The sequence below is a fragment of the Muscardinus avellanarius genome (assembly GCF_963383645.1).
Source record: "Muscardinus avellanarius genome assembly, chromosome: 21".
In the NCBI taxonomy this organism is placed as follows: domain Eukaryota; kingdom Metazoa; phylum Chordata; class Mammalia; order Rodentia; family Gliridae; genus Muscardinus; species Muscardinus avellanarius.
Window position 1 is genome coordinate 4,574,748 of NC_137807.1, and position 13,630 is coordinate 4,588,377.

The following is a 13,630-nucleotide window of genomic DNA, read 5'->3' on the forward strand; positions in this document are numbered from 1 at the left end:
GTATGGTGTATTTCAGAAATACTTATACTAAGAGATGAAAGTTCAAGAAATAAGGAGTCTTGGAAATTAAAACAGGACCTTAGAGATGCAAAATCGGTAAGGGGTTGAAGACCCCTCCCAAGCTGCCTCCTGAAGCCCCTCTTGTCTGTCGGAGCTGATGTTCCAGCACTTGAATGCAAGCGGGAGACACAGAGGAGAGTTGATATCCACTTTCATATTCTCACCTTCTAACCACTGATGATGCAGAAAACTTCACATTGCTTCAGTAGCCAGGATATCAGGGCATCTCATTTCCAATATCTATTTCCATTTCTCTCTTCACATCCTTTTCTGCTATAAAATAAAATACATGAGGGTAGTACCATCACCCCGGGGACTCATTCTCCGCTCATTTGACTTGATTTTTTTCCTTTTATTACATGAAGAACTGGGGGGAGTTGGATTCATTTGTATTTCCATTTTTGTCATGGAACAAAGTCATTTTATTGTTACCAGGGAAAACATAGCTGGGAAGGAATCAACCGATGAAAGAGCTTTTCAAGTTGACTTCTCTGATCCGATTTGGGCCATGGGCCCAACCAAAAACACGGTTCTGTTCATTAAATAGCATAGAAATTGGCAGAACTCATCGGTGGAGCCCAGTCCTAAGTCTCCCCATGGAAAACGCTCAAGAAGAAAGAGACAAAGAGCCAGGTGTAGTTCAGGTACATAAAGAGCTTGTAAATCAATAAGGAAAAGCCAAATATCTCAACAGATAAATGGATGATGCATAAAAAAAAAATCATCGATATTCTCTGCTCAGAGTTGGAGTTCGGAGAATCTTACGGAATGCTTTTGGTTCTGGATGCAAGTACAGTGGAGAGTTTAACAGTGAGACACCTGCGTTCACTACGGTATGCACAGTGCCAGAAGATGGAAATATCCAAATTTACAGACACCAAGAGATTGGTGGAAAAGAAGTTCAATGTTACTTACTTTTATTTCTTTTTTGTTTTGTTTTGTTTTTCTAGTGCTAGGGATTGAACCCAAGGTCATTTTATCTCCAAGCTACATCCCCAGCCTTTATAATAATAAATCATTATCATTTTATTTATTTATTTATTTATTTATTTATTTATTTATTTATTTTTGGTGGTACTGGGGTTCCTGGAAGCCCTTCTACCTCCGGGCTACACTCCCAGACCTATTTTATGCTTTTTATTTGGAAACAGGGTCTCTTAAGCCAGTGAGGCTGGCTTCAAACCTGCGCCATCCTCCCGTCTCCGCCTCCCAAGCGCGGGGATTACAAGCATGCGCCACCACGCCCGGCCATCATTATTATTTTAAAACAAAGTTTTACTAAATTGCAGAGAGACTCCCTAATGCTGATTGCAAACCCATGATCCTCCTGTCTCAGTCTTCTAAGTACTGGGATTAGGGACATGCTCTACCATGCCTGGCTTTATCTATCATTAAATAATTAAAACTCAAATTAATTACAAATTTATTTCAACAGAACTGGCAAAAAGTCAAATAGATGAAGAATATCTATTATCCACAAGCAAAAAAAAAACTCTCAAGAACACAATAATAAATGCTGGTAAGGTTGTGGGGAAATAGGAACCATTATACCCTGTAGGTGGGATTGCAAATTAGTACAGCCACTATGGTGATCAGTGTGGAGACTCTTCAAAAGACCAAGAATGGAACCACTACATGACCCAGCCGTACAAGTCCTCATTATCTTTCCAAGGGAATTGAACTTAACATATTATAGTGATGCTTGCATACCCATGTTCATAGGAGCGCAATTCACAAGAGCTAGATTAAGGAACCAACCTAGCTGTCGGACAACATATAGATGGACAATGAAAACGTGGTTTATACATGCCGTGGAGTTTTATTCAACCATAAAGAAGAACAAAATTATGTCATTTGGGTAAAAATGAATGAGATTAGAGACTATTATGCTAATGAGGTCAGCCAGTCTCAGAAAATCAAGGGTTCTACGTTTTCTGTCATATGTGGAATCTAGCAAGACAATTGGAAGAGACTTTTGTCAATTGAGAAGAGAAAATAGTAAGAAAAGTGTAGGGGAGAGAGGAGGTGAGAAGGGTAAAAATGAGGATTGAGGAAGAGAATAGTTCAAATAAGTTTATGTCCGTACAAGAAGGTCTCACTACCAATCTCACTAGCATGTATTTTGAGGGAGAGAGTATCTGGAGAGAAATACACCAGGTGCTGAGTACACGTATGTTTATATCCCTTTGAATCCCACTATGATGTATAATTAATTACATTGCACCAAAGCATAAAATACTGAGACAATAAAAACAAAATAGCAAGGAAAAAAATGTTAAACAGACACCTCACCAAAGAAAATACATAGCTGGTAGACAAGCAAGTGAGACAATACTTATGTGTTATCAAAACACAAGCTGAAACCTGTTGAGACACAGCCATACTCATATCACAATGGCAAAAAAACCCCAAAAAACAAAAATGACATAATAAAGTGCTAGGTTAAAGGCATTGTGCAAAACCCAGATGTTATTCTACAAAGCAACAGTAGACATCAGAAAGTATGTGTTTGTTTTAAAGTACCACTCATTGTAGAATCTTAAAGTATACAATACCTAAGGATGACGATCACAAAAGAATGCTTGCACCAAAAACTATAAAATATTGCTGGGAGATACTGAAAGATGGAAATAAGTAGAGAGATGTAAACCATGTTCATGGACTGGAAGTCTGTCTTGTTAAAGCTGTCAGCCCCAGGGTGTTTTGTCAAAGTCCTCTCTGCCGGGCGTGGTGGTGCACGCTTGTAATCCCAGTGCTTGGGAGGCGGAGACAGGAGGACCATGCAGGTGATCCTGTTTCCAAATTAAAAAATATGAAAAATAGGCCTGGGAGTGCAGCCCGAAGGTAGAAGGGCTTCCAGGAACCCCAGTACCACAAAAAATAAATAAATAAAAATAAATAAAAGTCCTCTCTGAGTATAGACCTAAGAAGTTCAAAGTGCCATGACAATTAGCTATACCCTGGCAGAATGGAATCCTGGAAGACAAAGAATATTGGCAAAAAACTAATAAAATCTGAATAAAATATAGTGTTTGCCAAAAATAGTGCATCAATATTAGCTATGATGAGGACATCGTGCTAATGTACAGCATTAACAGTGGTGGGAAGGGGAGGGAGAGGGGAGGACATTGGTGGCAGCTCACCAAGGGCTGTGTGCATGTATGTTCCTACCACTCTGAACGACATTATGATGTGAGACTGAAACGCACCAATAAAAGTATATTTTAAAAAAATATTTCCAGGTGTGATGGTACACCCAGTACTGGGGAGACTGAGATAGAAGGATCACAGGTTTGGAAACAGCCTCAGCAACATGTTAAGACTCTCAGAAACCTAATGAGACTGTTTTAAAACAAAAAAAATAAATAGGCTCAGTCAGATTGTAGCTCAGAGGTAGAATGCCCTTAGATTTAATCCCCAGTAACACACACACGCACGCACGCACGCACACACGCACGCACGCACAAATATTAGCAGTGGTGGAAAATGAGAAATATGTTGGAACTCTCTAGTAACTTTACAACTTTTCCGTAAATAAAATTACAAAACTATTATAAATGTTTATTTAAATTTCAAAAATCATGCAAATAACCCCAGAAGGTTTTTTGTTTAAATAGAAATTAGATTCATGTTATTTTTCTAAAGTTTTCAATCACATTATTAGCTCATGTTTTTTAAGTGATGTTTTTAATAATGCAAGAACTTAAGTCTGTGAGTTATCCTCTGAGGACATTTCGGATACATCTCGTAAATTTGATCTATTTTGTCCTCATTAGTGGTACATTATAGATGGTGCTCAGGGGCATAGACTACTAGTTAAACAGGAGATATTTAACTCAGATATTCACTTAATAAAAATGAAAACCAGTACTTAAAAACAGGAAATGTGAAAGAAAAACAAGAAACCTGTATCTTATCCCAGTGGCTACTCCATGTTTATTTTTTGTTTGTTTGTTTTTTGTTTTTTGTTTTTTTTGCGGGTCTGGGGATGGAACCCAGGGGCATTTGACCTCCGAGATACACCCCCTTACCTTTTTTTTTCTTATTCTTTATTTTGAAACCAGGTCTCACTGAGTTGCAGAGGGCCTCACTAAGTAGCTGAGGCTGTCCGCGAACCGTGATCCTCCAGGTCTCAGCCTCCCGAATGCTTGGATGACAAGCGTGCGCCACCACGCCCGGCTTACTCCATGTTTTTGGAATCAAGGTGTCTGCAATTTTTTGGACTAATTCCATCTCCAGAATGAAGGGGTGCATGCCCCTAAGTACAGACATGGCCGGCTGCTTTTGTTGAGTGGTGTGGAGGCTCTGAGAAGAGGTATAGAGAGTCCATGCTCCTACCTGTAGGGAACCAGCCTTTGAGACACTCTGGTAGATCCTGGATGAGTGGCAGATGTGTCTTCAGTCATTCTGAAAACATCAATTAGACCCTTGCTCTGTCCCAGGCACAAGCCAAAGTTCTGTGAAGGAAACAGAGAAAAAGGGTCCCATCCTGCTGTCCCCACAGGGCATTTCATAGAAAATAGGTATTTTGTGAGGAAGATATAGTGGAACACACCTGTAATTCCAGGTAGAATGCCCCTGGATTCCATCTCTAGTACCACAAACAAACAAACAAGAAAATTAGTATTTCTAGCAGAACATAAAGAAATCAGTAGAGAGATGCCATTCCTTGGGTATTTTCATGGTACTCAGTTTCTGTCCACCCAATCAGTTCTGATTGCTCTTTGGGGACCCACCTCTCCCTCCCCCAATTCTTGTGGTCTTCCTAGATAGGCTTGTGACTCAAGTCCCCCAGCCCCAAGCACATACAGTTGGGTTCAGAGATGGACATGGAACCAAGATCATTCAGGAAGCTCCATTCCTCGCTGTTTGTCTGTGGCTTTCCAGAATGGGATAATCTTTCTGCTCCATTTGCAAAGTCAGCGGGATATAACCGTGACTGGCCAGAAGTTTTTAGTAGCCAGCATCTGGAGAGAAATCGGAAAGAAGCCAACAACAAAGACAGCAGAGCCTAAGATAAAGAATGAAGAGAGAGAGGAAAGAGAGACAGACAGACAGACAGACAGACAGACAGACAGACAGACAGAGAAGTTCATTGTGCTGTGTGTCTGTAATACCAATACTTGAGAAAGAGAGAAAGAGAAAGAGGAGAGAGAGAGAGAGAGAGAGAGAGAGAGAGAGAGAGAGACAGCAGACAGACAGACAGACAGACAGACAGAATCCAGTCATTCCTCAGCCAGCTAGGACTTCACTAAGTAGTTGGCATCATTTTCCTTCCCTTTTGGAAGCAGAGATGGAAGTCCGTCTCCTATCTTATCCAATTTCCATCAGCTACCTGCTGTCCTCAGGCTGTGGCCAACTCCTCTATATTCAAAGCACATCACCCACCTCTGCTGCCTCCCTCCCACCATCTATTTAGTATATTCTTATTCTGCTGTTCCTGTCTTCTTCTTATCAGGACCCCTGTGATTGCATTGGCCCACCCAGATGATCCAAGATTATTTCCCCAGACTGAAGTATTTAACTTAGTCTTATTTACAAAGCTCCTCTTCTTTGTTTTTACTCAGGAAAGTGATTTGTTCTGATTCCAGGAATTAGGGTATGGGCGTACTTGGGAACTCATTATTTTGTCTATTGTACTATTCAATACTGTTATTCTTTTTCTTCTGGTTAAGGCAGGTTGAGTTTGATTTCTCTCATTTGCAACCAAAAAAAGACAAACTATTTTAAGTTATGAAGAGAAAGATATCATTGATCATTATATTTAGATATAAAATGCCCCCTAAAGAACTCACTTATTAGCCGGGCGTGATGGCACACGCTTGTAATCCCCACGCTTGGGAGGCGGAAACAGGAGGATCATGCAGGTTCGAAGCCAGCCACGCTGGCTTAAGAGATCCTGTTTCCAAATAAAAATATAAAAATAGGTCTGTGAGTGTAGCCCGGAGATAGAAGGGTTTCCAGGAACCCCAGTACCACCAAAAAAAAAAAAAAGAGAGAGAACTCACTTATTAATATCTGGAGCTGATATGATTGAGGCATGATGATTTTAATCCCAGAAGTAGATTAGATAAATTCATTGTAATGGATTTATCTGGGTGGTGACCCAGGCCAGCAGGGTATGGCTGGAGGGAGGTCTCCCCTTCCCCCCTATTCTCTCTATTGCTTCTGGCCACCATGATATGAGGATTGCAGCCCATGAACTCTCCCTCTCTTTGTCTCCCACCTCCATGCCCTGAGATCTATGGTTCATGACCTCACATGGACTAGACCGGAAACCAGAAGAAAAATTCTCTTTCTTCTAAGTTACATGGTCATTATTTTAGATTATAGCTGCAAGAATGCTGAGCAGAACATTGACCCAGGGATGAGTAAGGGAAGTCTTTACAGAAACAGTGATGTCTAGTTGAATAAACTGTGTCAGACAAGTAAGGAGATATTTCAGGGTAAGAGCACAAGGTGAGCTAAAATGTGGGGGTGGAAAAACGCCATGTGAGCAGGGGTCTCTACTAGCTGGCTCCCCAGGACTATATGGTTATATCCCTCTTGTGCCCTATTTGTCCACACTGTTCAGGCTTTCTCCCAGAGCTGTCCTGCTTTTGATGATAAATTAAGCAAGCATCCTTGGCTTAGAGTACCTAAAATAAAATTCCCTGACCCTCTAATTCTGAGACTTCCTGAACACACAGCTCAACTTCCCCAGCAATCTGCTTCTTCATGACAAGGACCTTGGTCTCTGATTCATTAGTGATGGTATTCTCTAGATCCAGCCAGGAAGACAAACGATAAATAGCCATCCTCAGAGTGAACTGGGAGTGAGCTCAGTGTGGGGTGACAGAGAAGTCATCTTCCTGTCAGTGGAGATGTGTCAGGTAAGGGTGAGGACAGAGAAGACCCCCTCAGTGAGAGTCGACCTGCTTGGCAGAAGCCAACCTCTGCAGACCAAACACAGCCTGTCAATAAACATCAGGGATTTCGAACTCAATCCAAAGGCACCTGTCAGAATAGGTTGCTTCACATTCTAGAAGAGACATCCAGTCAGGAGATTTGGGAAAAACCTTTTCTTACACACTCATAATTACTTCAGGCATCTCAGAAACAAGGACAGAAAAGAAGAGAAGAGACTCACCCCTACTGAGGGTCAGTGAGGCATCGCAGAGCCATGATCCCCTAATTAAAGCATGTCTGCAGAGACCCGGGTCAGCTTTAGGAGGGCGTCTGCTACTCCAAAATAGATCTTTGCTCAAAGTCCCGTGTGTGTGTGTGTGTGTGTGTGTACACACATGCTCGTTCAACTCTTTGTGTGCATCTCATTCTCCCCTTAAATTATTTTCTTCTGCAAGAAATATTTACAGGATGATCTCAGGGTAAAAAAATAGTTCCTACTTGAAAGATGGAACTTGTCATGCAGTTCAGTGTCTTCTTAATATTTCTAGAAAATATGTTCTAAATGTAAAATGATTTTGAAAGTTCAGGAATGTCTTCAAGTATCCTATCGCTGGCTAGAGTTATAGCTTTCCTGCCTTGAATACTTTCCTGGGGTTCTGGAAATAATACCAGATTCTTCATGGGAATCCACCCCCACCCTACCTTAAATTTAAACTTCCTGAGTAGCCACGTGACATGTCTCCAACCAACCAACATTACCCAACCCCTCGGTGACAATCACCCTCGGTGACAGTGATTGGTTCGGCGTGGTCATGTGACCTGAGGTTCCCGCTTGCTAAATTCTGTTAAGGGTCTTTGTCCAGAGAAATGCAACATGTCTGTAGCTGCTGTGCCGAGCAGATTGGCAAATAGACATTTGCTGCCCACACACACGGGCTTTGAGAGCTCTTTGGGCTTAACTTGCAAGCAAGCCCTGTGAATCAGGCAAGCCCTGGCCTCATCCGCAGGGGCTCATGGGAGCTGGACTGGCATCTCCTGGGCGGGGGAAGCTCTCACAAGTGCAGAGCTCCTGCCATTTCTCCTGAGAACTTTGTTATTTGCACCCATGCCTCAGGCATTGATTTTCCCATTTGGTGACAGCCTGTGAATTGGCTACTTTTCTGTAATCGAATGTTCCCTGCAAGGGCATGCCGCACATGATCACAGCACAGGACTGTCTTGTAGGGAATTAGTCACCGCTCCGGTGGCCTCCAAATGCACTGCCAGGAAGCTACACCAGAGGTTCTGAGTCAGAAAGAGTCACAGATCAAAGTAAGACACTCTGAGCATGTCTTGCTAAAAACAAACAGTAAGAGTCAATTATGGAGCACACCAAAAGCATACAGGAATGTCTCCAGCAGTTTTATTAAAAAATAAAGGAATAGCCAAGGGTCCACCAATGATGAACGGGTAAATGAGATAAGGTGCTATGTCCATAAGTGGAAACTGGGGATTGCATGGGATCTGCGCTTGGTACACCAATATGGAATCCAAGAATACATCAATGAATAGATCTGGCTTCACAGAGATGCCAACACAAGCCTCTCCTCTAGGGGGCATATAACACAGCAGCTGAGAGCTAGGACCTCAGGTCTCTCTGGACTGCATTTGGAGTCATCTGGCTCTTATAATTTACCTGAGTCTCAGTTTCTTTTTTTTAAATTTAATTTAATTTTTTATTGGTGCACTGTATTCATACATCATAAAGGTATAAAGAAAATACTTTTGTAGACATACATGCACACATCGACCAGTCAGCCCCTACCTGATCCCCACCCCGTTCCCTCCCCATCCCTCCTTCCCATGCTTGGCTTAGTGGTTGACATCTAGTTTTATAGCAATTTATCCAATATTAACGATGATAATCTCACAAAACAGTTTCATTTGTCTGATAACAAGCTTTTGATGACTAAAAGATAACAGTTCAATATTTCTTTTTGCTTTCTTTCTTACCAGAGAATATTTTTTTCTTTTCTTTTTTTTTTAGGTGAAGCTATCATACATTTATTTATTTATTTATTTATTTAGTGTGTTGTGTCGGTTCCAGACTCTTCTGTCTGCTGTGCCTCTTGCCCATCCTCAGCACAACAGAACACTGTGAGTGAGGGGGGAGAGAGAGAGGGACAGAGAGAGACAGAGAAAAACAGAGAGTGTTGAATAGTCACGACTCTTGTGCATAATATTTCTGGTTGCTGGGTTTGAAGTTCAATCATGCAGGAAATCTGCTCAGAGCCACTGTGATATATTATTTTACTCTCAGTAGTGTGGCTACTGTGAAAAATTGAAAAATAAGTGTTGGCAAGCGCATGGAGAAATTAGAACTCTGACACGTCGCTGCAGAGAATGGAAACTGGTGTAGCCATTGTGGCCAACAGTTTGGAGACTCCTCAGCAAGTTAAATCTAAGAATTCCATATGATCTAGTGACTACACTCCACACAGAGAGATATATCAGTCCCCCACACACAAACTGAAATGAGGTATTCAAACAAACACACTTGTTCAGAATAGCATTGTTCTTACATAACAAAAGGCAGAAAAGATTCAAATGTTCACCAGTGTGTAAACAAACTCTGGTATGTCCATACACATGATATCCAACCATTAGAAGAAAAGAGGAAGTGGTAACATGGATAAACCCTGAAAATATTTGCTAAGTGAAAAAAGACACATGCAAAGGTCTTATATTTGTGGCCCCATTTATAGGAAATACCCCGGATAGCAGGTCCAAAGGTTTGGAGAGCGATTCGGTGTTCACTGTGGGGTTAGGGACCAGTGATTGTTTCGTGGTTACTGAGTTTTATTTGGGGGTGTTGAAACTGTTTTGGAACTAGGTATGAGTGTTGGTTTCCAGTACACCCTGATTATATTTAAAAATGGTCAACTTTATTTTTATATGAATTCCACCACAATAAAAAACAAAATGGGCCAGAAAGGAAGTAAAGGGACAAATCTGCTTGGTAATGTTCTAGGTCTAAATGAAGGCCGAGTTCCTAGTGACTGTTTTTTATTTTGATTCTCTCCTCCTTCTATTTCTCCCGTTTCATTCTCTACTTCCTTTCTCTGTGTCCATATTCTCATTTAGCTCGGGCAGTCAGCACCTTTGTAGAAGACATGCAGTGAACCTGTTATTCTTTAGTGAAGAATCTGTTTACAGAGAAGCATGTACAATGTGGGGAGAAGGGGTTGTCACCACGCCGCAGGATTGGGTTGGTTGTGGAGAGGAGTCCCCATAACTCCTGCCAGAGGGAACGGGGATGGCCCTAGAGATGATGGTGTAGTGGGACAAGCTTTCTGCTTTCTGTGTCCTGCCGCAACCTCTCATCGGTTGAAGCCAGTTGAGAATGAGGGCTCCAGGGGCCGTGATGTAACCTGCAGGTCGGAGCTTGGCGTCTCATGTCTAACACCAAGACACAGTCAACGAGGCCAGTACAATCAGCAAGAAGATACTTAGCGTGTCTCCAACTTGATCTCTTAGAAGTTCTTTAGAACCTTTGAGGCTTCCTTCAATGAAGACATCACATTTGACAGGTTTCATTTTGAAGGATATTATCCCCCTCAGGCCACTGGCCAGTCTCCAGTTTCAGAGAGAATCCATATAGAAGGATGAAGAATGATATTTGAGGTCTTTTTTTTTAACAGAAGGGAATGGAGGTTTCCCCTTCTTGTCTAGATGCAAGAAATGTCCACCTATTAGAAAGACACCTGAAAATGCACCTGCTGCCTAGGAAGGTCAGGAGGAAGCTTATTTCTAGCACTGTGTGTTTACTGAACTGTTTAACGCATTTTCTCCTGCTATGAAAAATAAGGGAAATAAACAAACAAGAAGAATAGAAGGAATTATGTATGGGGCACATGTCAGACATAGATAAAGCAAGCAGAGGAGTGTCTGCACAACTCAGACAGGGAGGGATGGGAGGACCAGGGCACGCTGAGGATTCGCAGGGTACATCAGAAGCCAGTGTTATTGATTTGCTGAATTCACACAGGGCATCAAGATGCAGATGTGCTCAATATACCTGAGACCAAAAGGAAAACAGCAAAAGAGAAAGAAAGGAAGGAAGGAAGAAAATAAGGAAGAAAGGAAGGAAGGAAGGAGGAAGGAAGAAGGAAGGAAGGAAGGAAGGAAGGAGGAAGGAAGGAGGAAGGAAAAAAGAAAGAGAGAGGAAGAAAGGAAGAAGAGAAAAGTAAAACCACAGAAATGTTAGAAGAATATATAGAGGATACTCCAGGCATTCCGTATTCGTGAGGTCTTATTCGTGAGATCTTAAATGACACGTTTTGGAGCCAAATGTCCACAGCTTAAGAAATGTAGCATATTGCTTGATCACCAGGTTATAGGGGCCTTAGCTGCTGGCCAGGAGTATCTTCCATAACATTAGTGTGTTGTGTCGGCTCCAGACTCTTCTGTCTGCTGTGCCCCTTGCCCATCCTCAGCACAACAGAACACTGTGAGTGAGGGGGGAGAGAGAGAGAGAGACAGAGAGAGAGACAGAGAAAGACAGAGAGAGATACACAGAGACACAGAGACAGAGACAGAGACAGAGAGAGACACAGAGCCACACTCCTAGCTAAAGTTTTGTTTTGAAACAGAGTCTCACTAGGTTGCTGGGAGTCTTGCTCCATTGCTGAGGCTGTCCTCGAATCTGTGATCTTCCTGTATCAGCTTTCCCAGGGCTGGGATTCCGAGCACGTGCCACTATGCTGGGCTCTAGCATTACGTCTTGAAAGCTCTTGCCCGTTGAAGCATGTCGAGACGTGCATGCCACCCATGCATGGACACAAGCCTTCTCAATTATGAGCCTTCATAGCCACATGGGTTAACAGATGAAAACAGAGCCAGAGATAAAAATAAGGATGCACAGAGAGGCCTTTGACGACCAAGATAATTGGATAACTAAAAGTGAGTTTGAGGAATTTACTTAACAGTCTAGATTTAAAGGTTTTATAGCCACGACACATTGCTCAAAGAGAAATGAAACTTACAGCAATACTTGGGTTAGAAAGTACGCTCACTTGTGTTGGAATTTTTTTTCTCTCTCATGCCCCTTATTGTTCTACGAATAGTCAGGGAAATATTTATTTTTATTGTGTGCCTGAATGTGATTGGGAATCTTTGCTTTTCCTTCTGTATGTTGTTGTTGGGTTTTACTGAAATACTGACTTGATGGCGTATCCTGGGACAAGCTGGGTGGCAGTTCGGTCAGATTTATGGGGACTTTTTTGTTGTCGTTACTGTGACTTGATTGGCTCGCCTGCAAATTGAGTACAGAAACTGATTCTAACTTCATTTATTGCATATCGTGACTGGCTGTTTGGCCCTCAATACCCCCTACGTTACAGAAATGGCATTCGCTTTAACCATAAAATAACAAGATGGCATACCTGTGATATTTCTTTTCCATGTGCCAGCGTAGGCTGTTGTTAACATATTTCTTTAGCTATATAATTTTACAATTTATTTTCAGGGCTGAAGGGCCATTGTTTTATAGCCGGAACCGTTTCCTATCCCATTCCAATACAGTGTGGGTTGATTTACAGGACTAACCATCTGTAATTTTTTCCACAAACTCACTTTAAAAATCCCTTCCGAGGTATATGCAATGAAAAGTACTTAGAATTTTTAATTTCCCCATGAAATCTAAATCAAATGTACCTCACACTCCAGCATAGCTTGTACGTTAGCAGGTAAGTGCTGCAGGCTTGATCTGTAGAGGATTCCAAGAAAGATACCCAAGGAGCATTTATCAAGCCCCGCATTCTGTGGAATATTTTATTTAATCCTCAAACATCCCTTAGGGAGGTTGTGCAGGAAACTGGTAAGACCACAGCCCAGAGCCTTCTCTCCTCCTCGAGAAAGAGCAGCCGTAAGGTTGGCCCTAAGCTCGCATCTGGAAACTTGGTTGGTAAACACCCCAACACTGATTTAAAAAAAAAAAAAGAGCTTTCTCAAGAGGATAAGATGCTTCACTACTACTAAACTCTTGTAGAGTTTGTATTGTTATTCTTAACACGTGCTTCCTTCTGGGAATCTGGAGTCTTTCTTCCTAGCAAGCAGACACCTCCATTCTAAAGTCCCAAGAGGATGTGGATTTTTGGAGAATACTGCTCAACCCATTCTAAGAAGTGAGGGCCATTCTGAGTGTGCTGGTACCTGCCTGTAATCTCAGTACTTGGGAGGTTGAGACAGGAGGATCATAGGTTTGAGGCTATCCTCAGCAACTTAGAGAAATGCTGTTTCAAAATTTAAAAAATAAAATAGAGCCAGGCGTGGTGGCGCACGCTTGTGATCCCCACGCTTGGGAGGCAGAGACAGGAGGATTGCGCTGGCTCGGAACCAGCCCCGCTGGCTTAAGAGACCCTGTTTCCAAATTAAAAAATATAAAAATAGGTCTGGGAGTGTAGCCCGGACATAGAAGGGCTTCCATGAACCCCAGTACCACCAAAATAAAATAAAATAAAATATGGCTGGGAGTGTAGCTTGGAGGTAGAATGCCCCTGTTTTTATTTCCCAGTATTAAAAAAAAAATGTGGGCCCGAAATGGATTGCTTGCTTGCTTTTTTATTCCAGACTCGATTTTTAAAATTTATTTATATTTTTATTGGTGCACTGTATCATACATCATAATGGGGTACAAGATGGT